Genomic DNA, 27,600 nt, shown 5'->3' on the forward strand with positions numbered 1-27,600 from the left:
GAAGGTACTGACTCTGGCTGTGTTCAGTTCTGCACTCACTGGTTCCCCTCCCCTGAAGGTACTGACTCTGGCTGGGTTCAGTTGTACACTCACTGGTTCCCCTCCCCTGAAGGTACTGACTCTGGCTGGGTTCAGTTCGACATTCACTGGTTCCCCTCCCCTGAAGGTGCTGACTCTGGCTGGGTTCAGTTCCTGACACTGGCATCATTCACATTGTTCCTGCACCAAGATGGCTGCGCATGCGCTCTGCTACTCACTGAATCAAGATGGCGGAGCGCTGAACCTGCCTTCCTGCACGAAGATGGCCGCCGTTAGCCGGGGCCTGTGACAGGGCGAAAGCCCCGAAGCTGCAACCGCCGATATTCCGGTTATTATTCCGGGCATGCGGCGGGCACCGGTTCTTTATGAAGCCTCCACGACTCCCTGCTGGTCGATTATTCCCCTCCGCCCCGCCGAAATGAACAGCTCTCAGGAACCTCTGAAAAATATGTCTCCTCCGCCATTACACGCACTGCGCATGCTCTAAACAGAGCCTGGGCCCGCGCCTGCGCACTGGGCTCCTGTAGTCTGGATGCGTCACATTCTCCCCCGCGGGGCATGCTGGGTACATAGGGCCATGAGAAAGAGGAGCAGGAATGGGCTAGTTACGACACGGTTATATACAGAGTAAAGCTGCCTCTATGCTGTCCTGAAGAATCTCAGGGCAGGGACAGCACGGGTTAGTTACAATTTAAAGCTTGCTGTACGCTGACTCATCAAACACTCCCAGGGCAGGTACAGCACATGTTAAATACATAGCAAGGATCCATCTGCACTGTCCCACCAGGTATTCCCAGGGTATGCACAGCACAGGTTACTTACAGAATAAAGCTCCCTCTGCACTGTCCCAAGAAACAATCCCAGGGCAGGTACAGCACAACTATTTTGTTGTTGACCTGTAAGTCAAATGCATCCTGATTAAAGGAGGGAGGGGAACTATAACCGACAAAATAAACCAATTAAACTTTTCACGGTAAACTTAAATCAAATTAAAATTTGGTTGCTGGAGCTGATGATGCACTCCAGTCCCTCCGGTGCCGACCTCCTACAGAAGGCTGCAAGCGCACTGGTGGCAGGTACAGCACGGGTTAGATACAGAGTAAAGCTCCCTCTACACTGTCCCATCAAACACTGCCAGGATATGTACAGCACATGTTAGATACAGAGTAAAGCTCCATCAACATTGACGCATCAAAAACTCCCAGGTCAGGTACAGCACCAGTTAGATACGGAGTAAATCTCCCTCTACACTGTCCCATTAAACACTCCCAGTGCAGGTACAGCATGGGTTAGATACAGAGTGAAGCTCCGTCTACACTGTCCGATCAAACACTCCCAGGGCAAGTACAGCATAATTTAGATGCAGGGTAAACGTCTCTCTAAACAGCCAATCGAAAAATGCACAGGACAGGCACAACACAGGTTAGGTACACATCATCATCATCACAGGCAGTCCGTCAAAATCGAGGAAGACTTGCTTATACTCTAAAGGTGAGTTCTTACGTGACTAAACAATCCAGTACGGGAATTACAGTCTCTGTCACAGGTGGGACAGCCAGTCGTTGAATGACAGGGTGGGTGAGACTGGTTTGCCGCATGCTCCTACGCTTGGTTTCTGCATGCTCTCAGTGATGAGACACGAGCTGCTCAGAGCCCTCCCGGATTCACTTCCTCAACTTCGGGCGGACGTTTGTCAGGGACTCCCATGTATCAGGGGGTTGTTGAATTTTATCAAGGAGTCTTTGAGGGTGTCGCTGAAAGGTTTCCTCTGCCCACTGTAGGCTCGCTTGCCATGTAGGAGTTCCTAGTAGAGCCTTGCTTTGGGAATCTTGTGTCAGGCATGTGAACAATGTGTCGAGCCAGGGTATCCCTGGAGATTGAGCATGCAGTGTCCACCGGTAGACTCGTGGCCTTCCATGAGAGGTGAGCACCAGAGAGACTGGAGTGCATCATTCCAGAGGGAACAGAATTGTAATTTTAATTCATTTGATTTGATTTGACAAAAGTTACCTTTATGTTGAATTGTTAATTTGTGTTTTTGGTTCCCCTCAAAAAAAAAGGGGGCACTTTAATGAAAGTTTCTGGAGTGTGACCCCCCTCCACCCTTTAATCAGGGGGAACCTGATTATTGTTCTACTTAAAATAGTTGTGAACAATGTGGCCCACCCAATGCAGCTGGTCGAGTGTGGTCAGTGCTTCGATGATGGGGATGTTATCCTGATCGAGGAAACACCAGGACTGGTTTGATGAGAATGACCAGGAGATGCAAGAGCTAATTAATCACAAGCACAGGGTATTTCTGAACCTAAAACAACAACCCAACTCGGGAGCAGCAAATCAGCATTACAGACGGCTTAAGGCCGAGGTCCAAGAAAAAAACCTGTGACCTAAAGCATAGATGGTGGGTGGAGAAATTAAAGGAGGCTCAGCAGCTGGCCGACAGCCATGATGTGCGAGGATTCTTCATCGCAGTCAAGGCCACCTATGGCCCAAGCACCCAAGGCACCACTCCACTGCTGGCCAAGAATGAGGAAACACTCATCAAGGACACTGAGGCCGTCAGGACTCGCTGGAAGGAGCACTTCGAAGATGTCCTGAACCAAGACTCTGCCTCTGATTCGAGTGTCCTCGACTCCATCCAGCAGCATGCTACCCGCCAACATCTCAGCAAAACCTCAGCCCTGCATGAGATAGAAAAGGCCATCCGCCAGATCAAGAACAACAAGGCAATGGGAGCAGATGGAATCCCCACTGAGGCACTAAAGTATGGTGGAGAGGCAATATTGGCATGAATGCGTGACCTCATCTCTCTCATCTGGAAGGAGGAGAGCAGGCCTGGAGATCTCAGAGATGCAGTAATCGTAACCATCTTTAACAAAGGAGACAAGTCCGACTGTGGCAATTACAGATAAGTCTCCCTGTTACCAGCCACTGGGAAAGTCATCGCTAGAATCCTCCTCAACCGTCTTCCCCTGTGGCTGAGGAGCTCCTCCTGGAGTCACAATGTGGATTTCGTCCTCTACGGAGTACAACGGACATGGAGTAGATACAGATTAAAGCTCCCTCTACACTGTCCCATCAGACATTCCCAGGGCAAGTACAACATGGGTTATGTTATGTATGCAACCTGATGAAACCAACAATCTACCGCCATCAGAGGGCATATCTGTTGGAGTCCCAAGGGATCCCAGCATCGCTTGGGAGCATTGTATATAAGCAGGCCCCCCATGCTGTACGTGCACTCTGGAGTTAGAAAAAAAGAGACCAAGATCACACATCCTCATGTCTACAGTACTCAATCACATTACTTTATTCTGGACATAACAATTGGCGACGAGATAATGAAACATCATGCAAAAATGCAGAGAACTGTTGGTATCCTGGAGAAATTCTCAGAAGGGGACGATTGGGATGTCTTCATGCAGCGACTCGACTAATACTTCATGACCAACTGGCAGGGAATGTGAATGCTGCCAAACAAAGGGTGATCCTCCTCACTCTCTGCGGGGCAACAACCTATGGCCTCATGAAGAATTTTCTTGCTCCAGTGAAACCAACAACCAAATCGCATGAAGAACTGTGTACGCTGGTCCAGGAGCACCTAAATCCGAAGGAGAGCATTCTGATGGCAAGGTATCGATTTTACACATGTCAACGGTCTGAAGCCAGGAAGTGGCGAGCTACGACGGCGAAATAAGGCATCTTGCAGGACATTGCGAATTTGATGGATGCCTGGAGTAAATGCAAAGAGATTTTTTTGTGTTTGGCATTGGCCATGAGGATATCCTTCGCAATCTATTGACTGTTGAAACACTGCACCTAAGCAAAGCCATAATGATAGCCGAGGCATTTTGTCCACCAGCGATAACACCGAACAAATTTCGCAGCAATCAGATGTTTCGGCAAGTACTGTACACAAAGTAACATCGTTTTCAGGCAGGAATGCATATGGCAGAATGTGCACGCCTGCAGCTGCATGATCTCAGATAACTCAGAGTCTGCCATCAATCATTAATGCGAGGCAGTTAACAGCTTGTTGGCACTGCGGAGGTGATCATTGAGCCCATCAATGCAGCTTCAAACACTATGCGTGAAAAGGCTGTGGAACAATGGGACACCTCCAGCGAATGTGCAGATGAGCTGCAAACACTGCAAAGCACCACATTGCAGTGGAAGATCGATCCATGGTGGATCAAACTGAACTAGAGACTCAACCCGAGGAGGCAGATGTGTATGGGGTACACACCTTCACCACGAAATGTCCACCAATCATGTTAAATGTTGAACTGAACGGAATTCCAGTATCCATAGAATTGGACATGGGTGCGAGTCAGTCCATCATGAGAAAACGGCCTTCGACAGGCCCAAGCTGAGCCCCATTCACACCAAGCTGAAAACGTGCACGAAAGAGCTGATCCCTATAATTGACAGCACAGCATATTAAAAGTCTCTTATGATGGAACAGTACACGAACTACCACTCAGGATCGTGTCAGGAGATGGCCCCACACTGTTCGGCAGAAGCTGGCTGAGAAAATTACGCTGGAACTGGGATGACATCCGAGCGCTTTCATCCATCGATGACGCCTCATGTGCCCAGGTTCTGAGCAAGTTTCCATCGTTGTTTGAGCCAGGGATCGGAAGTTTCTTGAGGGCGAAGGTGCAGATCCATTTGATTCCCGGTACATGACCCATCCATCACAAGGCACGGGCAGTGACATATATGATGCGAGAGAAAGTGGAGATCGAGTTAGACAGGCTGCAATGAGAGGTCATCATCGCACTGGTGGAGTTCAACGAGTGGGATAGTCAGATTGTTCTGGTTTTCAAGGGTGATGTCACGGTCAGCATATGCGGGGACTATAAATTAACGATTAAGCATTTTTCGCTGCAGGACCAGTACCAGAGCCCAAGGCAGACAATCTATTTGCGACACTGGCAGGAAGAAAGATATTTACCAAGTTTGACCTGACCTCGGCCTACATGACGCAGGAGCTGGCGGAATCTTAAAAAGGCCTCACCTGCATCAACACGCACATAGGTCTGTTCATCTACATTAGATGCCCGTTTGGAATTCGATCGATCGCGGCTATTTTTCAAAGGGACATGGAGAGTCTGCTAAAGTCGGTGCTGCACATCGTGGTTTTCCAGAATGATATACTGGTCACAGGTCGGGACACCATCGAGCACATGCAGAACGTGGAAGAGGTTCCAAGTCGGCTAGATCATGTGGGACTCAGGTTGACACGCTCGAAGTGTGCTTTCCGGGCGCCAAAGGTCGAGTTCTTAGGCAGAAGAATCGTGGCAGATGGCACCAGGGGCACTGACGCCAAGACAGAGGCCATCAAGAACGCACCGAGACCACAGAACGTGACGGAGCTGCGGTCGTTCCTGGGCTCCTCAATTATTTTGGTAATTTCCTACCCGGGTTGAGCAATTTGCTAGAACCTCTACACATGTGGCTGCACAAGGGAGATTATTAGGCATGGGGGAAGATAAAAAGAGACTGATTTTGAGAAAGCCCGAAATCTGTTATGTTCCAACAAACTGCTTGTCCTGTATGATCCATGTAAACGTTTAGTGCTAGCTTACGATGCATCTTTGTACGGGGTCGGGCGTATGTTACAATAAGCAAACGAATTGGGAACATTGCAACCGGTAGCCTATGCGTCCAGGAGTTTGTCCAAGGCCGAAATAACCGACAGCATGATTGAAAAAGAAGCTCTGGCATACGTTTACGGGATGATAAAATACACCAGTATCTGTTTGGGCTTTAGTTCGATTTAGAAACTCACCATAAGCCGCTCATATCGCTATTCACAGAGAGCAAAGGTATTAAAACGAATGCTTCTGCTCTCATCGAAAGATGGGTGCTCACGCTGTATGCATATAAGTATGTAATTCATCACTGGCCAGGCACAGAGAACTGCACTGATGCCTTCAGTCGGCTACTTTTCCCACCACCGGGGTGGAAATGGCACAGCCTGTAGACTTGCTCTTGGTGATGGATGCATTTGAAAATGAAAAGTCACCCGTTACGGCCGCCAGATGAGGACCTGGACCAGCCAGGGTCCTTTACTGTCCCTTGTAAAAACTGTATCCTCCATGGGAGCTGGTCCAGCATCCCAGCGGAGATGCATGAAGAGATCAAGCTGTTCCAGCAGCGTAAAGACGAAATGTCCATACAGGTGGCCCGATATCGACTCAGATTTGGAGTCTTGCGTGTGCTAATGCACCACTTGCTCGTAACTGAGCAATGCACCCAGGGCACCCAAGTCTGTGGTCATGGCCCTCCAAACCGTGGTCTAGGATCCACGCTGACTTTGCTGGCCCATTTCTAGGCAAAATGTTCTTCGTTCTTGTGGATTTTTATTCCAACTGGATTGAGTGTGTAATAATGTCTGTAAGCACGTCCACTGCCACCCTCGAAAACCTACGAGCCACGCACGGCCAGCCTGATGTCCTTGTCAGCGACAACGGGCCGTGCTTCACCAGCGCTGAATCCAAGGAATTCATGACACACAATGGGATCAAGCACATCACAACTGCCCCGTTCAAGCCCGCATCCAATCACCAGACAGAACGTGCAGTCCAAACCATCAAACAAAGCTTGAAACACCTGTCAAACGAATCCCTGCAGACCCACCTGTCCCGAGTCCTGCTCAGCCACTGCACCAGACACCATTCTTTCACCGGGGTTCCCCAGCTGAGCTGCTCCTGAAAAGGGTGCTCAAAACAAGGCTTTCTCTCGTTCACCCTGATCTCCATGATCAAGTCGAGGGCAGGCGGCATCAATAAAGCATGTACCGTGACCGCACAAATTTGTAACGCAATATTGAAGTCAATGACCCTGTATTTGTACTCAACTATGGACATGGTCCCAAATAGCTTGCTGGCACTGCCATAGCCAAAGAAGGGAGGAGGGTGTTTCAGGTCAAACTCGCAAATGGAATAACTTGCAGAAAGCATTTGGACCAAACCAAACTGCGATTCACAGACAGCCACAAGCAACCAAATTCGACCCTCCGACGCACACACAAGTGGCAGCCAACATCATGGTAGACCACGAAGCTGAACTCATCATCCCCAGCAGCCCAGCAAGGTCATCTGCGCAGCAGTCCAGCGAAGAACCAACCAACTCACCTGCACCTGTATTTGTACTGAGACGATCGACTCAGGAGCGAAAAGCCCCAGATCATCTTAGCTTGCAAATAAGTATACGATTGACTTTGGGAGGGAGTGATGTTATGTGTGCAACCCTATGTAACCAGAATTCTACCACCACAATAGGCCGCATCTGTTGGAGTCCCAAGGGATCCCAGCGTCCCTTGGGAGCACTGTATATAAGCAGACCTTCCATGTTGTACGTGCACTCCGAAGTTAGAATAAAGAGACAGGTCACAATTACTCACGTCTACAGTACTCAAACACATTACTTTTTCTGTTCTGAACAGGTTAAATATAGAATAAAACTCACTCTATACTGTTACACCAAACGTTTCCAGTGCAAGTACAGCACAGGTTAGACACAGACTACATCTCCCAATAACTTGTCTCAGCAATTCCAGGGCCGATACAGATCTGTTAGATCTCGAGAAAATATCCCTCTATTCTGTTCCAGCGGATATTCGCGGTACAGGTGCAGCACGGGTGAGATACAGAGCAAAGCTCCCTCTACACTGTCCCACTGTAATAAAAAGGCAAGCATTAAAGCTCGGTGCCTCAATGCGAGGAGTATTCGGAACCAAGAGAGGGCTCTGAGCTAGTATGAGTGGGGGAGAGCTCAGATGAACAGGAGCCCAAGAAAGAATGCAAAAGGCAGGAGGCAACAGAGCAGAGCAGCACTGGGGTAAGAGTAAACCACAAGGTGATAGGAAGGGACAATATTTATAAATATAAAGGGGCTGCAGGAGGGGTCAAAACTAAAAATTATGGTTCAAAAACTAGTATTAAAACACTCTACCTAAACGCATACAGCATTCGAAATAAAATAAATGAGTTGACGGCACCAATCATTACAAATGGGGATGATTTGGTGTCCATTACAGAAACGTGGTTGCAGGGGGGCCAAGACTGGGAATTAAACATACAGGGGTATCTGACAATTCGGAAAGATAGACAAGAAGTGAAAGGAGCTGGGGTAGCTCTGTTAACAAAGGATGATATCAGGCCAGTTGTGAGAGACGATATTGGCTCTCATGAACAAAATGTTAAATCATTGTGGGTGGAGATTAGAGATAGTAAGGGGAAAAAAGTCACTGGTGTGCGTAGTTTATAGGCCCGCAAATAATAACTTCATGGTGGGGCGAACAATAATCAAGGGAATAATGGAGGCATGTGAAAAAGGAACGGCAGTAATCATGGAGATTTTAACCTACATATCGATTGGTCAAATCAAATCGCACAGGGTAGCCTTGAGGAGGAATTCATAGAATGCATACGGGATTTCTTCTCGGAACAGTATGTTCCAGAACCTGCAAGGGAGCAAGCTATCTTAGATCTGGTCCTGTGTAATGAGACAGGAATAATAAACGATCTCCTCATAACAGATCCTCTCGGAATGAGTGATCACAGTATGGTTGTATTTGTAATACAGATTGAGGGTGAGGAAGTAGTGTCTCAAACAAGCGTACTATGCTTAAACAAAGGGGACTACAGTGGGATGAGGGCAGAGTTGGCTAAAGTAGACTGGAAACAGAGCTGAGTGGCACAATTGAGGAACAGTGGAGGACTTTTAAGGAGCTATTTCATAGTGCTCATCAAAATTATATTCCAGTGAAAAAGAAGGGCGGAAAGAGAAGGGATAACCAGCCATGGATAACCAAGGAAATAAAGGAGAGTATCAAATTAAAAACCAATGCTTATAAGGTGGCCAAGGTTAGTGGGAAACTAGAAGATTGGGAACAGTTTAAACGACAGCAAAGAATGACTAAGAAAGCAATAAATAAAGGAAAGATACATTACGACAGTAAACTTGCACAAAACATATAAACGGATAGTAAAAGCTTTTACCGATATATAAAACGGAAAAGAGTGACTAAAGTAAATGTTAGTCCATTCGAAGATCAGAAGGAGATTTAATAATGGGAAATGTGGAAATGGCTGAGACCTGAAACAATTATTTTGCTTCGGTTTTCACAGTGGAAGACACAAAAACCATGCCAAAAATTGCTGGTCACGGGAATGTGGGAAGGGAGGACCTTGAGATAATCTCTATCACTAAGAGGGTAGTGCTGGACAGGCTAATGGGACTCAAGGTAGACAAGTCCCCTGGTCCTGATGAAATGCATCCCAGGGTATTAAAAGAGATGGCGGAAGTTACAGCAGGTGCATTCGTTATAACCTACCAAAATTCTCTGGGCTCTGGGGAGGTACCAGCGGATTGGAAAGCAGCAAATGTAACGCCTCTGTTTAAGAAAGGGGGCAGAGAAAAGGCAGGTAACTATAGGCCGGTTAATTTAACATCTGTAGTGGGGAAAATGCTTGAAGCTATCATTAAGGAACAAATAGCGGGACATCTAGACAGGAATAGTGCAATCAAGCAGATGCAACATGGATTGATGAAGGGGAAATCATGTTTAACTAATCTACTATAATTATTTGGGGATATAACGGGCATGGTGGATAGAGGTGTACCGATGGATGTGGTATATTTAGATTTCCAAAAGGATAAGGTGCCACACAAAAGGTGACTGCAGAAGATAGAGGTACACGGAGTCAGAGGAAATGTATTTGCATGGATCAAGAATTGGCTGGCGAACAGAAAGCAGAGAGTCGGGATAAATGGATCCTTTTCGGGTTGGAAATCGGTGGTTAGTGGTGTGCCACAGGGATCGGTGCTGGGATCACAACTGTTTACAATATACATAGATGGCCTGGAAGAGTGGACAGAGTGTAGTGTAACAAAATTTGCAGATGACACAAAGATTAGTGGGAAAGCGGGTTGTGTAGACGACACAGAGAGGCTGCAAAGAGATTTAGATAGGTTAAGCGAATGGGCTAAGGTTTGGCAGATGTAATACAATGTCGGAAAATGTGAGGTCATCCATCTTGGGAAAAAAAACAGTAAAAGGGAATATTATTTGAATGGGGAGAAATTACAACATGCTACGGTGCAAAGGGACCTGGGGGTCCATGTGCATGAATCCCCAAAAAGTTAGTTTGCAGGTGCAGCAGGTAATCAGGAAGGCGAATGGAATGTTGGCCTTCATTGCGAGAGGGATGGAGTACAAAAGCAGGGAGGTCATGCTGCAACTGTATCGAGTATTGGTGAGGCCGTACCAGGAGTACAGCGTGCAGTTTTGGTCACCTTACCTAAGGAAGGATATACTAGCTTTGGAGGGGGTACAGAGACGATTCACTAGGCTGATTCCGGAGATGAGGGGTTTACCTTATGATGATAGATTGAGTAGACTGGGTCTTTACTCGTTGGAGTTCAGAAGGATGAGGGATGATCTTATAGAAACATTTAAAATCATGAAAGGGATAGACAAGATAGAGGCAGAGAGGTTGTTTCCACTGGTCGGGGAGACGAGAACTAGGGGGCACAGCCTCAAAATACGGGGGAGCCAATTTAAAACCGAGTTGAGAAGGAATTGTTTCTCACAGAGGTTTGTGAATCTGTGGAAGTCTTTGCCTAAGGAAGCAGTTGAGGCTAGCTCATTGAATGTTTTCAAATCACAGATAGATAGATTTTTAACCAATAATGGAATTAAGAGTTAAGGGGAGCGGGCGGGTAAGTGGAGCTGAGTCCACGGCCAGATCAGCCATGATCTTGTTGAATGGCGGAGCAGGCTCGAGGGGCTAGATGGCCTACTCCTGTTCCTAATTCTTATGTTCTTATGTTCTTATCAAACACTCCCAGAATAGATACAGCGTGGGTTGGAGACAGAGTAAAGTTTCCTCTTCACTGTCTCATTAACCATTCCCTGGGCAGGTACAACCAAGCTCATGGTCTACAGGGCTGTCGTAATACCCGCCCTCCTGTATGTCTCAGAGGCATGGACAATGTACAGTAGACACTTTTTCTCGCTGGAGATATATCACCAACAATGTCCCCGCAAAATCCTACAAATCACCTGGCAGTACAGGCACACCAACATCAGCGTCCTAGACCAGGCTAACGTCCCCAGCATTGAAGCACTGACCACACTCGATTAGCTCCGCTACGCAGACCACATAGTTCGCAAGCCAGACACGAGACTCCCAAAGCAAGTGGTCTATGTGGAACTTCTTCACGGAAAATGAGCCAAAGGTGGGCAGCGGATACGTTACAAGGACACCCTCAAAGCCTCCCTGATAAAGTGTGAGATCACCACTGATATCCCTGGCCAGGGAGTCCCTGGCCAAAGACCACCCTAAGTGAAGGAAGTGTATCCGGGAGTTTAATCGCCAAGAGCATGCAGAAAACAAGTGCAAGCAGAGGAAAGAGCGTGCTGCAAATCGGTCCCACCCACCCCTTCCTTCAACAACTATCTGTCCCACCTGCGACAGAGTCTGTGGCTCTCGTATTAGACTGTTCAGCCCCAATTAACTCACTTCAGGTGTGGAAGCAAGTCTTCATCGATTCTGAGGGACTGCCTATGATGATGATGATGATAACACAGGTTAGATGCAGAGTAAAACTCCCTCTACAATGGCTCACCAGACATTCCCAGGCAGATACAGCTTTGTTTATTGAAGGTTAGATCTCCCTCTTGCCTGTCCCAAACACTCCCAGGGTATGTACAACATTGGTTAGATACAGAGTTAATCTCCCTCTACACTGTCCCATCAAACACTCGCACAATAGGTACAGCAGGGGTTAATCAGAGAGTAAAGCTCCCCATAGACTGATCCATCAAATACTCGCATCGCAGTTACGTCATGGATTAGTTAGAGAGTACAACCCTTGCAACACTGCCCCATCAAACACTCCCAGCGCAGGTATAGCACGGGTTACTTACAATGTAAAGCTCCCCCAACACTATCCATCAAACACACCCAGGGGAGGAACAACACGGGTTAGATACTGAGTAAAGCTCACCCTACACTCTCCTATCAAACACTCCGTGGAAAGATGCAACACGGAGTAGATGGAGAGAAAAGCTTGCTCTACACTATCCAATCAAGAACTGCCAGGGCAGGTACAGCACGGGTTAGACAGAAATGTTTCGGGCTGGGTTTTCAAGAACTTGGGGCCTTGGCAACAGAAGGCACAGCCACTAAAGCCATCAATGGTTGAACAATTATAATCAGGGATGCTCAGGAAGACAGATATCTCATGGGTGGGCGGGGGGGGGCGCGGCGGTGTGGTGCTGGTTGGGGCTGGAGCAGTTTACAGAGCTAGGGAGGGGCGAGGCCATGGAGAGTTTTGAAAATGTATTAGAATTTTGAAAGCAAGGCGTTGCTGAACGAGAAGCCAATGTAGTTCAGCGAGCACAGGGCTGATCGGTGAGCTGGACTTGGTGAGAGTTAGGGCATGGGCAACCGAATTTTGGATCAACTCAAGTTTATGCAGGTGAGAATGTGGCAGGAATGCGTTGGAATAGTCAAGTCCAGAAGTAACAAAGGCAGGGATGACGGGTCAGCAGCGGATGAGCTGAGGCAACGGCGATGTTACAGAGGTGGAAATATGTATTCATAATTATGCTGTGGATATGTGGTCAAAAACATACTTCAGGGTTAAGTATGGCACCAAGGTTGCAAACAGTCCGGTTCAGGCACAGACACAAGTTGGGGAGAGGGATTGAGTCGGTGGCTAGAGAGCTGAGTTTGTGGCAATGACAATTACAAATATCAGAATATTTCACAGGCTATCACGTGCAAAATGTGTGGATGCATTTTAAAATTCAATCGGTTCCAAAACCAGGTTACAGAAAGTTACGGATTTCACATCTTATGCAAGACAGTTCAATAAAGGGGCGGTTCAAAGGATTTCAGTTGAGTTTAAACTGCAGTTAAGTCTATTACAACGACAACTCGTGTACTCAAACGGAACAAGTTTGGGGTTTGATATAATAGAAGATGAACTAGGTGAGAAGTGATGTAAGTTAGATTAAGAAAAAGCACTAAAATGGAACAGTCGGTAACAGAACATCAATTAGTCTCCTCTGATCATGGAGCAATCAAAAAGTCGACACACTGTTTTTGAAACGAAGATAATTTGTTCAACATTTATACAAGATATTAATCTCCAGCCCATATATAGGGGTTATTAAGATAATCGGAAACAAACAAGAGCAGCCAGAATGAACATGGTTCAGTGCCCAAAGCAATCCCAGTAAATCCTGTTCTATTTACAAATGCAGCTTTTCTCCTCAGACCATTTAAAACTAAGATGAGGAGGAATTTCTTCTCTCAGAGGGTTGGAATCTGTGGAATTCTCTGCCTCAGAGAGCTGTGGAGGCTGGGCCATTGAATATATTTAAGGCTGAGGTAGACAGGTTTAACAGAGTTGTTCACAATCAGGAAGGCTTTAGATTGAGTCAGGGAACAGAGTAGTTCTGCTCACACAATCAAAGAATGGTTACAGCACGAAAGGCCATTCGGCTCGTCGAGCCCTTGCCGGCTCCCAACAAGTCTCACTGCCCCGCCCTTTCCCACCGGTCCTGCAAATGTTTTCTTTCAGATACTTATCCAATTCCCTTTTTAAAGCTGTGATTGAGTCTGCCTCCACCACCCTTTCAGGCGGTGCATTCCAGATCCTAACGACTCACTGCATAAAATAGATTTTTCTTCCATTGTCTTTGGTTCTTCTTCTCATCCACTTTAAATCCGTCTCCTCTGGTTCTCGACCCCTCCACCAATGGGAACAGTATCTCTCAATCTACTCTGTCCGGACCCCTCATGATTTTGAACACCTCGATCAATTCTCCTCGCAACCTTCTCTGCTCCAAGGAGAACAACCCCAGCTTCTCCAGTCAATCCACGGAACTGAAGTCCCTAATCTCGTGAATCATTCTTGTCAATCTTTTCTGCACCCTCTCTAAGGCCATCACATCCGAATCTGCGGTGCCCAGAATTGGACACAATGATCCAGTTGAGACCGAACCAGTGTTTTACAAAGGATCATCATAACCTCCTTGCTTTTGTACTCTGTGATGCCCAGGATCCTGCAAGCTTTTTTAACTGCTTTCCCAACCTGTCCTGCCACCTTCAGCGATTTGTCCACATATACCCGCAGGTCTCACTGTTCATGCATCCCCTTTAGGATTGTACCCTTTCGTTTATATTGTCTCTCCTTGTTCATTTAATCATGCTTTTCAAATTTTATTTCTTAACTCAGATTCACGGCCTCATTTTATTTCTTCCTCCGAACCCCACAACTTAATCTGGCAGCGTAATGTTGGCGAGTGGTGATTGATTGCCCTGGGAACCAACAGGAAGAGATGTCAGAGGCCGGAGGGCAGAGGGTGCAGCGTGTTCTACAACAAATCACGGTGCTTGAGGGGTGGATCCTGAGTCGGCCCATCGGGTAAGTATGTTTCAACATCTGTTAAACAATTTATCTTTAAAAGTTAAATTGAGATTTCCTTTGTCAACAAAACAGTTTAACATCTGTCAGTATTTTATTTCCATTTATGAGTTCCTATTATGAGTTTCAGACACTTCAGTTCCAAGTGTACCAGGTATTTAAAGGTCATTCATTCCCTCTTTTCATGTCGCTGTTAGTTAAAGGGACAGAGATTGATTTCCTCTCATTATGCATGCGTAGTAGTAAAAGTAAAATCCTTCCTGTTGGTAGTGATTTACATTCTGTGCTGGGCGAGATGACTGGTGGCATCAACCTTTAAAATACACATTCTCGTGTTCAAATCTCTCCAGGGTCTCACCCATCCCTATCTCTGTAACCTTCTCCAGCCCACCAATCCTCTTAACAGTTTGTTTTCTTTGGAACAGAGGAGGCTGAGGGCAGACGTTAATGAGGTGTAGAAAATTATGAGGGACCTAGATAGAGTGGATAGGAAGGACCTATTTCCCTTCGCAGAGGGGTCAGCAACTAGCTGGACCTTTTAGCCAGTATGTAGCAAGCCCAGCAAGAGAGGGGGAAGTTCTGGACTTTGTATTAGGGATTGAAGCTGGGCAGGTGGAAGGGGTATCAGTGGGAGAGCATTGGTGCTATTGATCGTAATTCTCTTAGATTTAGGGTAGTTATGGAAAAGGACAAAGATAGACCAGGAATAAAAGTTCTCAATTGGGGGAAAGCCAATTTTACTGAAGTGAGATGTGGTTTAGCCAAAGTGGACTGGAAACAGCTACTTGAAATGGTGAGAGATTGGGAAATGTTGGTGTTCAGAGGGACCTTGGTGTCCTTGTACACGAATCACTGAAAGTTAACATGCAGGCACAGCAAGCAATTAAGAAAACAAATGGTATGTCGGCCTTTATTACAAGAGGAGTTGAGGATAATAGTAAACATAAGAACAGGAACATAAGAAATAGGAACTGGAGTAGGCCATACGGCCCCTCGAGCCTGCTCCGCCATTCAATGAGATCATGGCTGATCTGATCATAGACTCAGCTCCACTTACCCGCGAGCACTCCATAACCCCTTATCCCCTTATCATTTAAAAAACTATTTCTGTCTCAAGTTTATTCAATATCCCAGCTTCCACAGTTCTCTGAGGCAGCGAGTTCGACAGGTTTACAACCCTCTGAGAGAAGAAATTCCTCCTCATCTGTTTTAAATGGGCAGCCCCTTCTTCTAAGATCATGCCCTCTAGTTCCAGTCTCCCCCCATCTTATACGTTTCGATAAGATCACGTCTCATTCTTCTGAATTCCAATGAGTAGAGGCCAAAACTACTCAACCTTTCCTCATAATTCAACCTGCTGATCCATTATATCAACCTAGTGAACCTTCTCTGAACTGCCTCCAAAGCAATTATATTCTTTCCTAAATATGGAAACCAAAACTGCATTCAGTATTCCAGGTGTGGCCTCACCAAAACCTTCTATAGCTGCAGCAAGACTTCCCCGCTTTTATACTCCATCCCATTTGCAAAAAAGTTCAAAAAACAATTGGTCTTCCTGATCACTTGCTGTACCTGCATACTATCCTTTAGTGTTTCATGCACAAGTAACCCCAGGGCCTGCTGTTTTGCGGCACATTGCAATCTTTCTCCATTTAAATAATAACTTGCTCCGAGACATCTTACTGCAATTATATAGGACCCTGCTGAGACGACACCTGGAGTATTGTCTACAGTTATGATTGCTTACCTAAGGAAGGATGTACTTACCATTGACGATGGCAACGAAGGTTCGCCAGACTGATACCTGGGATGGAGGGATTGTCCTGTGAGGAGAGATTGAGTAGACTAGGCCTATATTCTGTACAGGTTAGAAGAATGAGAGGTGATCTCATTTTAAAACATAAAAATTCTTACAGGGTTTGACAGTATAGATGAGGGGTGTCAAACATACGGCCCGCGGGCCGAACACGGTCCCGCAAGCCACTTCCTCCGGCCCACCACGTGTTTTAATTTATATGAACCCTCCCCTCCCCCCCGCCCCGATCTTTTGCTTGCTGACTGGAACACAACTTGAATTTGACGGCCGTCACGGAACAGGAGGAGGGTGGCGGAGGCACGGGAAAGGTCAGTCGGTGTCCACGGGGAGCAATTCTGTGACAACGAGGGCACTCACATGGACTGTCAATGGGAGATAAGTTTTGAGTGAGGCAGTGAGTAGATAAACACCAAGAGAGAGGGGGAGGAGTGTCGCTGGAACTCCAGGTGATGTAACAGATGATGGGGGTTAGTGCAGGGTAGGTAGTGAGGGGGTTGTGTTCTTGCACTTCTCCCCCCTCCTCAGCCCCAGTGAGGCGCTGATTTTAAAATTCTCAGCTTCCTGTTCAAACCCCTCGATGGCTCCGCCCCTCCCTATCTCTGTAACCTCCTCCAGCCCCGACAACTTTCCCTCTCTCTGTAACCTTCTCCAGTCCCGACACCCCTCCCTATCTCTGTAACCTCCTCCAGCCCCTACAACTTTCCCTCTCTCTGTAACCTTCTCCAGTCCCGACACACCTCCCTATCTCTGTAACCTCCTCCAGCCCCTACTCCCTCCCTATCTCTGTAACCTCCTCCAGTCCCTACACCCCTACCTATCTCTGTAACCTCCTCCAGACCCTACACCCGTCCCTATCTCTGTAACATCCTCCAGCCCTACACCCCTCCCTATCTCTCTAACCTCCTTGAGCCCCTACACCTCTCCCTATATTTGTAACCTCCTCCAGCCCTACACCCTTCCCTATCTCTGTAACCTCCTCCAGCCCTACACCCCTCCCTCTCTCTCTAACCTCTTCGAGCCCCTCCACCTCTCCCGATCTCTCTAACGTTGTTAGGGTTAACTTCAACCCACCACTAGGATTCTGTTAGCCTTAAAGTAAATGCAGGTTTTATTAATACAAGCCGGCAGGGGAGCTATCCTTGAAGGAATGCTCGAAGATAGAGCCAGAGACATATTACTTTATACAGTTTCAGATTATAGCATTAAGTAAATACGCAAGTTCGAATTAATACATGCTGATTGATTAATACATGATTGGTACAGCGCTTCCTCCAATCTGGCTTCTATATGCCTTAATTGGCAATTCCAAATACATGTTGTTATGATTCTTTTTAATTAACTCTTATCTTGCTATACAATTCAAATTGCATGTTATCAGTGTCTGTGCCCAGCTCCCAAGGCTTTTGGTCTATGAATTGGAACATCTGCTCCTCTGTGGAAGGCATCCCACACATGGTTCCCACAGTCTGAAAACAGGCTGTGGGATCCATTTTAAAAACCTCTTAACTCCATTTTAAAACATCGCAATTGTTATTATTAATTGTAATTTCAATTTGTAATCTGCCCTTTCAGTCCCTCCTGTTGATCCCTGATTATTTCTAAATAATCAGCTGACCACATATATGTTCTGAGCCATCTGCTGGAAATGGTGATATCAAGTCCATATTCCTGGGATCGCTCGTAGTTCCATCTTTTGCGGAGTCTTTACACACTACCCCTGACCATTCCCCTGGGATATTGGCACGCCATTTATATTTCTTTTTATACATACAGTGCATAAGCTCGGGGGTCTTGGTTGTTTCCCTAACGCGTTACAAAATCATTCGCCTCCCTATCATGCCTACATTACATAATTAACAAGGCTGTTTGATGTTCGGCTAAAACCACGTGGTTGTATATCTCTCTGATCTGACACATCAGATATAGTTGGATCACGATACATGTCCCTTCCACTACCATTATTATCTCAATTAAATGCCACATCAATTTGAGGACTGCGTAGGCTTCAGGTGACCAGACCTTAAAAATATCCCACCATGAACAACAATCTTCCTTTCCCTGCCTTATCCTAATCTGATTCCTATGTCTCCCGCCTCGGTTTCGTTGATCAGGCGATAGGATTGGGACACTCACGACTCAGATCAGGTGTTCATGCCGTTTTTTTTTGTTTGATTAACCCTCTTTGGATCTAGCAAAGGCTTTCTGCGTTCTTGGTTACGGGCCTTGGCCAACCTCTTCTTCCTGCATCTCTTGTATCTGCCTGTGCAGTCTCCCAGGAGCATCAACACCACTATCAGCTGCACTAGGACTAACACATGGGATATAATTCGAATCCCTATCTTGTAACTTTACTCGGGTAATCCTCGCTGTTCTTTGCACTTGTTACATAACATCACCAACTAACTCAAGGCTATTACTATCTTTACTGCCACTAGGGTATGGGAAAGGATCCTTATCCAGGGATGTATAATCTCAAGTACCAAGGCGGGTTTTTCAGGTTATCCTTTATTTCACTGTCCAGTTCTTCAGCTTTCTCCTTCAGCTCTTAATATCTTTTAATGTTATTTCTTGAGCTCAGTTAAATCTTCAAGTAACAGGTGAATTGATTGTGCTTGCTCTTCCATGTAAACATCCATGCCTTGCTTAATCTCATCACTTATATTTCATGTCATTGTCTTCCTGGCATGTCATGTTTGCTCTTCCCACTGCCACCGACAGTCTTGGAGTAACGTAAGTTCCCAGGCTAGTTACCACACAATATTCTCCTCGCCCATGATAGGTGTAATGTGTGGGTTCGGTTCGGGCAGGGTTTATTCCCATGACACATCCTTCCGTAGTATTGTCAAACCCGCAGCTATCCTTGCTCCCGTCTCCCACTGGGTGAGGGCATATAGTTAGACTCCCTTCTCTCCGGCACATGGATAAAGATATTCCCCTTATATTTCCATTCTTTTTGATCTCATACTGGTCCATCGCGGATGCACTCTTCCCCTCGGATTATGTTTGTTTCCCCTCACATCCTCCTGTAACCGCATACACCCTTGTCATTCCTTTCAAAAAGGGCCACATTACAGCAAAAGTCTAAAGGGACAAAGTGTGTTAAAAAGACAAGCCTGAAGGCTCTGTGCCTCCATGTGAGGAATATTCGTAATAAGGTGGACGAATTAACTGCACAGGCACCAATTAATGAATATGATATAATTGGCACCACGGAGACATGGCTGTCCTAAGGCTGTGTCCCCTGGTTCTGGACTTCCCCAAAATCGGGAACAAGCTACCCGCATCTAACCTGTCCCGTCCCGCCAGAATCCTTATGTTTCTATGAAATCCCCTCTCATCCTTCTCAACTCCAATATATAAAAATCCAGTTGATCCAGTCTCTCCTCATATGATAGTCCAGCCATCCCGGGAATCAGTCTGGTGAACCTTCGCTGCACTCCCTCAATAGCAAGAACGTCCTTCCTCAGATTATGAGACCAAAACTGAACACAATATTCCATGTGAGGCCTCACCAAGGCCCTGTACAACTGCAGTAAGAATCTGTTGAATCTGCATTTTACTGTAACTCTATGACATTCTGAACCGATAAAGAAATGGAATCGTGAAATGTATCTGTGTCTCTCAGTCTCTGCCTCACTCTCTACCTCTGTCTCTTTAGAGATCTGTGCATGTGTTTGCGTGTTTGAGTCTTTGTCTCCCTCATGCTGCCTCTCTCTGACTCACTCTGTCTTTCCCTGTTTTTCTGTTTGTCTCGATCTCTCAATCTGCCCGTGTCTTTCTCACAGTGTCCAGTTCTGTTCCAAAGGGATTCTCTCAGTCTCTCCGTCTGACTGTCTCTCTCTTTCCCATCATCACTGTCTGTCTATGTCTCTGCCTTTTTGTCTCTCTTTGCCTGTCTCTGTTCGACCCTGTCTCTAACCTGTTGAGTATTTCCATCATTTTCTGTTTTTATCTCTGTCTCTCGCTCTCACCTCTCACTATCTCTCTCTCTCTCTCTTTGACGCTCCCTTTTTCCATGTTTTTGTCTTTGTCTCTGGCTTTCCTGTACACTTTGCCTCCCTCTCTTTATGGAGCACACACACACACACATATCTGTGTATGTGTGTGTTTGAGTCTTTATTTCACTCAGTCTGCCTATCCCTCTCAGTCTCACACTTGCTCTCTCTCTATTTCTCTAGCTCGCTGTCTGTCTCTCCCTGTTCCTGTTTTTGTATCTGTCTCTCAATGTGTCTGTCTCTTTCTCATGGTGTCTATTTCTTTTCACAGCTCGATTCCTGCTGTCTCAAAATCTACACCCGTCAGCACCTCGTTAGTATAGTCGTGAGTATCCCCACCTGTCATGCGGGAGGAAGCATTTTCGAAATGTAGAATTGTACTTCTGTTATTCGGTATAGATTCATATTAAAAGTTCCAGAGCAACATAGAAGAGTAAAAATACAGCAAGACGATATTGGCTCTTCCAGATTTTTAGGAAACGGAGACTTTTTCAGGACTCTGTGGTGTTCTGATGCAGAGAGATGGATGATTGAGTTATATCTTAGTAACATTTAAAAACACGCAGACGCAGTAATCGTGTCTGAGTGGTTAAGGCGATGGACTAGATATCCATTGGAGTTTACCCGCGCAGGTTCGAATCCTGCCGACTACGGATTTCAGCATTTTTCATTCAATTTCAGACTTTAACCAGGTCCCTGCAAAACGGATCCTGAGTTGGATGGAATAACGTCCCACACCTTTCAACACTGACATGTTATTCTCATTTTCATTAATCTGCAATATTTACGATACATACGGATAGAAAAACGCAAAAATCAGCTAATTAGCGACAGCGATTCAGCCTGTCTATCTCTCTATATGTCTAATGCACTCTGTGTATGTCCATTGGTGAATCTATATTTTTGGTTATGTATGCGTGTGTGTCTCTGTGTCTGTCTATCTGTGTGTGTGTCTCTGTGTCTGTCTATATGTGTATATGTCTCTGTGTATGCGCAACTGTCTGCGGATATCATCACCATGAATTTGGTATGACCTGGAACTTTTAAAAAAGATTTGGGGAAAATAATACGGTTGTGACATTTGATATCGGCTTTGCTTCAGCGACAGCATTTTCGACTTCAAGTCCCACTCCTGAGACTTGAGCATATAATCTTGGTTGACACTCAAGTGCAGTACTTGGGGAATTTTGCATTGTTGAAGATGTTGACTTTCGGATGAAATGTTAAATTGAAGCTCCATCTGCTCTCTCGGGTGAATGTGAATGTTCCGACAGCATTATTCGATAAAGAATACTGAATTGCCCCCATGTCACTTTTATATAAATATTCTGAAATGCTCACTGAAAACCTGTGTGTATGCATGTGTCTGTGAGAGTGGAGCTCAAGCCCAGATTCTCACAGAGACAGAATGTGAAGGTTCACAAGTCCAGAATGGCCGAGTGTATAAGTCGTTGCATTTAAGATCCAATGGGTTTATAGTTACGTGGGTTCGAACCCCACTCCTGGTAACTCTTGAATTTAACACCGATTTTCTCCCATCCTGCTCAGTGATACCCTAGTGCCTTCTGTTGAAACTGTAACTCTGTCACATTCTCAACTGACCAAGAAATGGGATTGTGAAGTGCCTCTCACTCTATGTCTTTAGAGAGCTCTGTATATCTTTACGTGTTTGAGTCTCTGACTCAATGTGTCTGAGGACCAACAAGCTGAATTCAGGGAGCTAGGAGTTAAATTAAAAAGTAGGATTTCAAAGGTCGCAAACTCATAATTGCTACCAGCGCCACCTGCTAGTCGGAGCAGGAATCGCAGGATAGCTCAGATGAATACGTGGCTTGAAGTGTGGTGCAGATGGGAGGGATTCAAGTTCTGGGACTTTGGAACCGGTTCTGCGGGAGGTGGGACCTGAACGAAACCGGACGGTTTGCACCTGGGCAGGACCAGAACCAATGTTCAAGGGGGAGTGCATGGTAGCGTTTCTGGGGAGGGTTTAAAGTAATATGGCAGGGCGACGGGAGACAGAGGGAAGTAGAATGGGCGCAGAAGTGAAAGAATAAAAGTAAAGGTGGAGGGCAGAGAAACCCACGGCAAAAATCAAATAGGGCCACTTTACAGCAAAATTCTAAAGGGTCAAAGTGTGTTAAAATAACAAGCCTGGAGGAGGTTCTGTGCCTCATTGCGAGGAGTATTCGTAATAAGCTGGACGAATTAACTGCACAAGCAGCAATTATTGAATATGAAATAATTGACATCACGGAGACATGGCTCCAGGGTGACCAAGGCTGGGAATTCAACATTCAGGAAGCATAGACAGAAATGAAAAGGTGGTAGGGTAGCGTTGCTGGTTAAAGAGGAAATTAAGGCAATAGTGAGGAAATTAAGGCAATAGTAAGGAACGACATTAGCTTGGATGATGTGGAATATGAATGGGTGGAGCTGCGGAATACCAAAGGGAAGAAAACGCAAGTGGAGTTGTGTACAGATCAGCAGACAGTAGTAGTGAGGTTGGGGACAGCATCAAACAAGAAATTAGGGATGCGTGCCTTAAAGATACAGCTGTTATCAAGGTCGACTTTACTTTACATGTAGATTGGGCTAACCAAACAGGTAGCAATATGTTGGAGGAGTATTTCCTCGAGCGTATTAGGGATGGTTTTCTCACTCAGTATATCGAGGGATCATCTAGAGGGCTGGCCATCCTAGACTGGGTGATGTGTAATGAGAAAGGACCAATTAGCAATCTTGTTGTGCGAGGCCCCTTGGGAAAGAGTGACCATAATAAGGTAGAATTCTTTATTAAGGTGGCGAGTGACACAGTTAATTCAGAGACTAGGGTCCTGAATTTAAGGAAAGATAACTTCGATGGTATGAGGCGTGAATTTGCTAGAATAGACTGGCGAATGATACTTAAAGGGTTGAAGGTGGATAGGCCATGGCAAACATTTAAAGATCAAATGGATGAACTTCAACAATTGTATTTCCCTGTCTGGAGTAAAAATAAAACGGGGAATGTGGCTCAACCGTGGCTAACAAAGGAAATTAAGGATAGTGTTAAATCCAGGGAAGAGGCATATAAATTGGCCAGAAAAAGCTTCAACCTGAGGACTGTGAGCAATTTAGAATTCGGCAGAGGAGGACAAAGGGTTTAATTAGGAGGGGGAACATAGATTATGAGAGGAATCTTGCTGGGAACATAATAAAGTTCGATAGATATGTGAAGACAAAAAGATTAGAGAAGACAAACGTAGGTCCTTTGCAATCAGATTCAGGTGAATTTATAATGGGGAAGACGGCAATTGTAGACGAGTTGAACAATCACTTTGGTTCTGTCTTCACGAAGGAAGAAACGCATAACCTTCCAGAAATACTAGGGCACCAAGGATCTAGCGAGAAGGAGGAACTGAAGGAAATCCTTATCAGTCAGGTAATTGTGTTCGGGAAATTGATGGGATTGAAGGCCGATAAATCCCCGGGGCCTGATAGTCTGCATTGGAAAGTACTTAAGGAAGTGGCCCTAGAAATAGCGGATGATCATTTTCGAACAGTCTATCGACTCTAGATCAGTTCATATGAACTGAAGGGTAAATAATGTAACACCACATTTTAAAAAAGGAGGGAGATAGAAAGCGGATAATTACAGACCGGTTAGCCTGACATCAGTAGTGGGGAAAATGTACGAATCAATTTATTAAAGATGAAATAGCAGCGCATTTGGAAAGCAGTGACAGGATCGGTCCAAGCTGCATGAATATATGAATGGGAAATCAAGCTCGACAAAACTTCTGGAATTATTTGAGGATGTAGCTAGTATAATGGACAAGGGCAACCAGTGGATGTGGTGTATTTGGACTTTCAAAAGGCTTTCAACAAGGTCCCACACACGTATTGGTGTGCAAAGTTAAAGCACATGGTATTGGGGGTAATGTACTGATGTGGATAGAGAACTGGTTGGCAGACAGAAAGCAGAGAGTCGGGATAAACGGTCCTTTTCAGAAAAGCAGGCAGTGACTAGTGGGGTGCCACAGCGCTCAGTGCTGGGATCCCAGCTATTTACAATATACATTAATGATTTAGATGAAGGAATTGAGTGTAATATCTTCAAGTTTGCAGATGATACTAACAGGGTGGCGGTGTGAGCTGTGAGGAGGACGCTAAGAGGCTGCAGGGTGACTTGGACCGGTTAGGTGAGAGGGCAAATGCATGGCAGATGCAGTATAATGTGGATAAATATGAGGTTATCCACTTTAGTGGCAAAAACACGAAGGCAGAATATTATCTGTATGGCAGCAGATTTGGAAAACGGGAGCTGCAACGAGACCTGTGTGTCATGGTACATCAGTCATTGAAAGCCTGCATGCAGTTCCAGCAGGCAGTGAAGAAGGCAAATGGTATGTTGATCTTCATAGCTAGGGGATTTGAGTATCGGCGCACGGGGGTCTTACTGCAGTTGTACAGGACCTTTGTGAGACCTCACCTGGAATATTGTGTTCAGTTTTGGTCTCGTAATCTGAGGAAGGTCTTTCTTGCTATTGAGGGAGTGCAGCAAAGGTATACCTGACTGATTCCCGGGATGGCAGGACTGACATATGAGGAGAGATTGAATCGACTGTGTCTCTGTGTCTGTCTATCTGTATATATGTCTCAGTGTATGTGCAACTGTCTGTGGAAATCATCACCGTGAACTTGGTATGTCCTGGAACTTAAAAAAAAAGACTTGGGGAAAGTAATACGGCTGTGAACTTTTGTCTCAGCTTTGGTTCAGTGGCAACATTCTCGACTGAATCAGGAGTTTGTGTGTTCAAGTCGCACTCCTGAGACTTGAGCATATAAACTTTGCTAACACTCAACTGCAGGACTTGGGGAATTTTGCATTGTTGAAGCTGTTGACATTCGGATGAAATGTTAAATTGAAGCTCCGTCTGCGCACTCGGGTGGATGTGAGAGGTCCCAGAGCATTACTTCAAAAAGAATAGGAGAGTTGCCCCCTAGTCAATATTGCTAAAAATGATCGGAAATGCTCCCTGAAACCCGATGTGCATGTGTGTGGCTGTGGGGGTGGAGATGAAGCCCAGATTCTCACAGAGACAGAATCCAACTGCTCACGGGACCAGGATGGCCGAGTGGTTAAGGCGTTGGGCTGGTGATCCAATGGGTTTTTACGCTCGTGGGTTCGTATCCCAGTCCTGGTGATTGCTTAATTAAACAAAGATTTTTTTCCCATCCTGCTCAGTGATACCCGAATTTCATCTGTTGCATTTGCATTTTTCTGTAACTCGGTGACACTCTGAGCAGATAATGAAATGAAATTGTGCAATGTATCTGTGTCGCTAAGTCTCTGCCTCTCTCTCCCTTTAGAGAGCTGTGTATGTGTTTGTGTATTTGAATCTTTGTCTCTCTCAGTCTGCCTCTCTCTGATTCACTCTGTCTGTCCCTTTTACTTTGTTTGTCTCTGTCTCTCAATCTGTCTCTTTCTCACGGTGTCAAGTTCTGTTCCAAAGGTATTCTATCAGACTATCTGTCTGACTGTCTCTCTCTTTCCATCATCTCTGCCTGTCCATGTCTTTGCCTGTCTCTATTACTCCCTGCCTCTAACCTGATGAGTATTTCCATCATTTTCTGTTTTTGCCTCTTTGTCTCTCTCTCTATCTGTCTTTTTCTCTATCTATCTCCCTCTTTGTCTCTCTCTTTGTCCCTGGCTTTTTCTTTTCATTCCATCACTATTTGCCTCCCTCTCTTTTTGGAGCACGCAAACACATCTCTGTGTATGTATGTTTTCAAGTCTTTGTCTCACTCAGTCTGACCCTCCGTCTCAGTCTCAAACTTTCTGTCTCTCTCTGTCTCTATCTCACTTTCTGTCACTCCCTGTTTCCCTGTTTGTCTCTGTTTCTCAATGTGTCTCTCTCTTTCTCACGGTGTCCAGTTCTGTTCCAATCGGATTCTCTCAGTCCCTCTTTCTGACTGTCTCACTCTTTCCCATCATCTCTGTCTGTCTATGTCTCTGCCTGTCTGTCTCTCTTTGTCTGTCTCTGTTAGTCCCTGTCTCTAACCTGATAAGAGTTTCCATCATTTTCTGCTTTTGTCTCTATCTCTCTCTCTCTATCTGTATCTCTCCTTGTCACTGTATTTATCATTGTCTTTCTCTCATTCTATCCCTCTCTCTCTTAATAGATCACACACACAGACCTCTGTATATGTATGTGTTTGAGTCTTTTTCTCACTCAGTCTGCCTCTCCTTCTCAGTCTCACACTTTCTGTCTCTCGTTGTCTCTATCTCGCTGTCTGTCTCTCCCTGTTTGTCGGTTTGCCTCTGTCTCTCAATGTGTCTGTCGACTTTTCATGGTGTCCAGTTCTATTCACAACTCGATTCCTGCTCTGACAGAACTGATGCTCGTCAGTTTCTCGTTTGTATAGTGGTGAGTAACCCCGCCTGTCATGAGGAGTCCGGGGATCAATTCCCCGACGGGGAGGCAGTTGTTTCAAAATGTTGAATTTTACTTCTGTTTCTTGGAAGAGATTCATATTAAAAAGTTCCAGAGCAATATAGAACTGTAAAAATACAGGTAGAGGAGATTGCCTCTTCCTGATTTTGAGCAAACGGAGACTTTTTCATGATTCTTTGGCCGTCTGCTGCACAGAGATGGATGACTGAGTTGTTTCTGCGTAACGTTCAAGGAGGCAGAAATGCATTAGTCGTGGCCGAGTGGTGAGGGCGATGAACTCGAAATCCATTGAGTTTTCCCCATGCAGGTTCGAATCCTGCAGACTTCGATACCCAGCATTTTTCATTGCATTTCACAATTTAACCATGTCTCTACAAAACTGATCCTGAGATCGGTGGAATAACATCCCACACCTTTCAACACTGACATCTCTTTCTGATTTTTATTAATCTGCAATATTAAAGATACATACGGATAGAAAAACGCAAAAAGCTGTCAAGGTTTCTACAGTGATTCAGACTGCCTATCCTTCTATATGTTTAAGGCATCGGTGCATCTCCGTTGGTGCGTGTAACTGTCTGTGGAAATCACCACCATGAATTTGGTATGTCCTGGAACTTATAAAAAAGAATTGGGAAAAATAATACTGTTGTGAACTTTGGTATCGGCTTTGTTGCAGTGGCAGCAGTCTCGACTGAATCAGGAGTTTGTGTGTTCAATTCCCACTCCTGAGACTTAAGCATATAATCTTGGCTAACACTCTAGTGCAGCACTTGGGGAATTTTGCATTGTTGAAGCTGTTGACGTTCGGATGAAATGTTAAATTGAAGCTCCATCTGCACCCTCGTATGGATGTGAA

The 27,600-nt window shown here is 45.6% G+C and overlaps 1 protein-coding gene and 1 non-coding gene across 2 annotated transcripts in view; both read left to right on the forward strand.

Moving 5' to 3' along the window:
- The window catches only part of LOC139235447 (probable G-protein coupled receptor 139), a 68,125-nt gene that overhangs the window by 13,877 nt on the left and 26,648 nt on the right, over positions 1-27,600 (forward strand). The window lies entirely within an intron of this gene.
- Positions 25,408-25,490, forward strand: trnat-ggu (transfer RNA threonine (anticodon GGU)). The gene has a single exon. It is a non-coding gene; the product is annotated as a tRNA-Thr (tRNA).

This window comes from Pristiophorus japonicus, chromosome 23 (assembly GCF_044704955.1).
Source record: "Pristiophorus japonicus isolate sPriJap1 chromosome 23, sPriJap1.hap1, whole genome shotgun sequence".
NCBI classification, from domain to species: Eukaryota; Metazoa; Chordata; class Chondrichthyes; family Pristiophoridae; genus Pristiophorus; species Pristiophorus japonicus.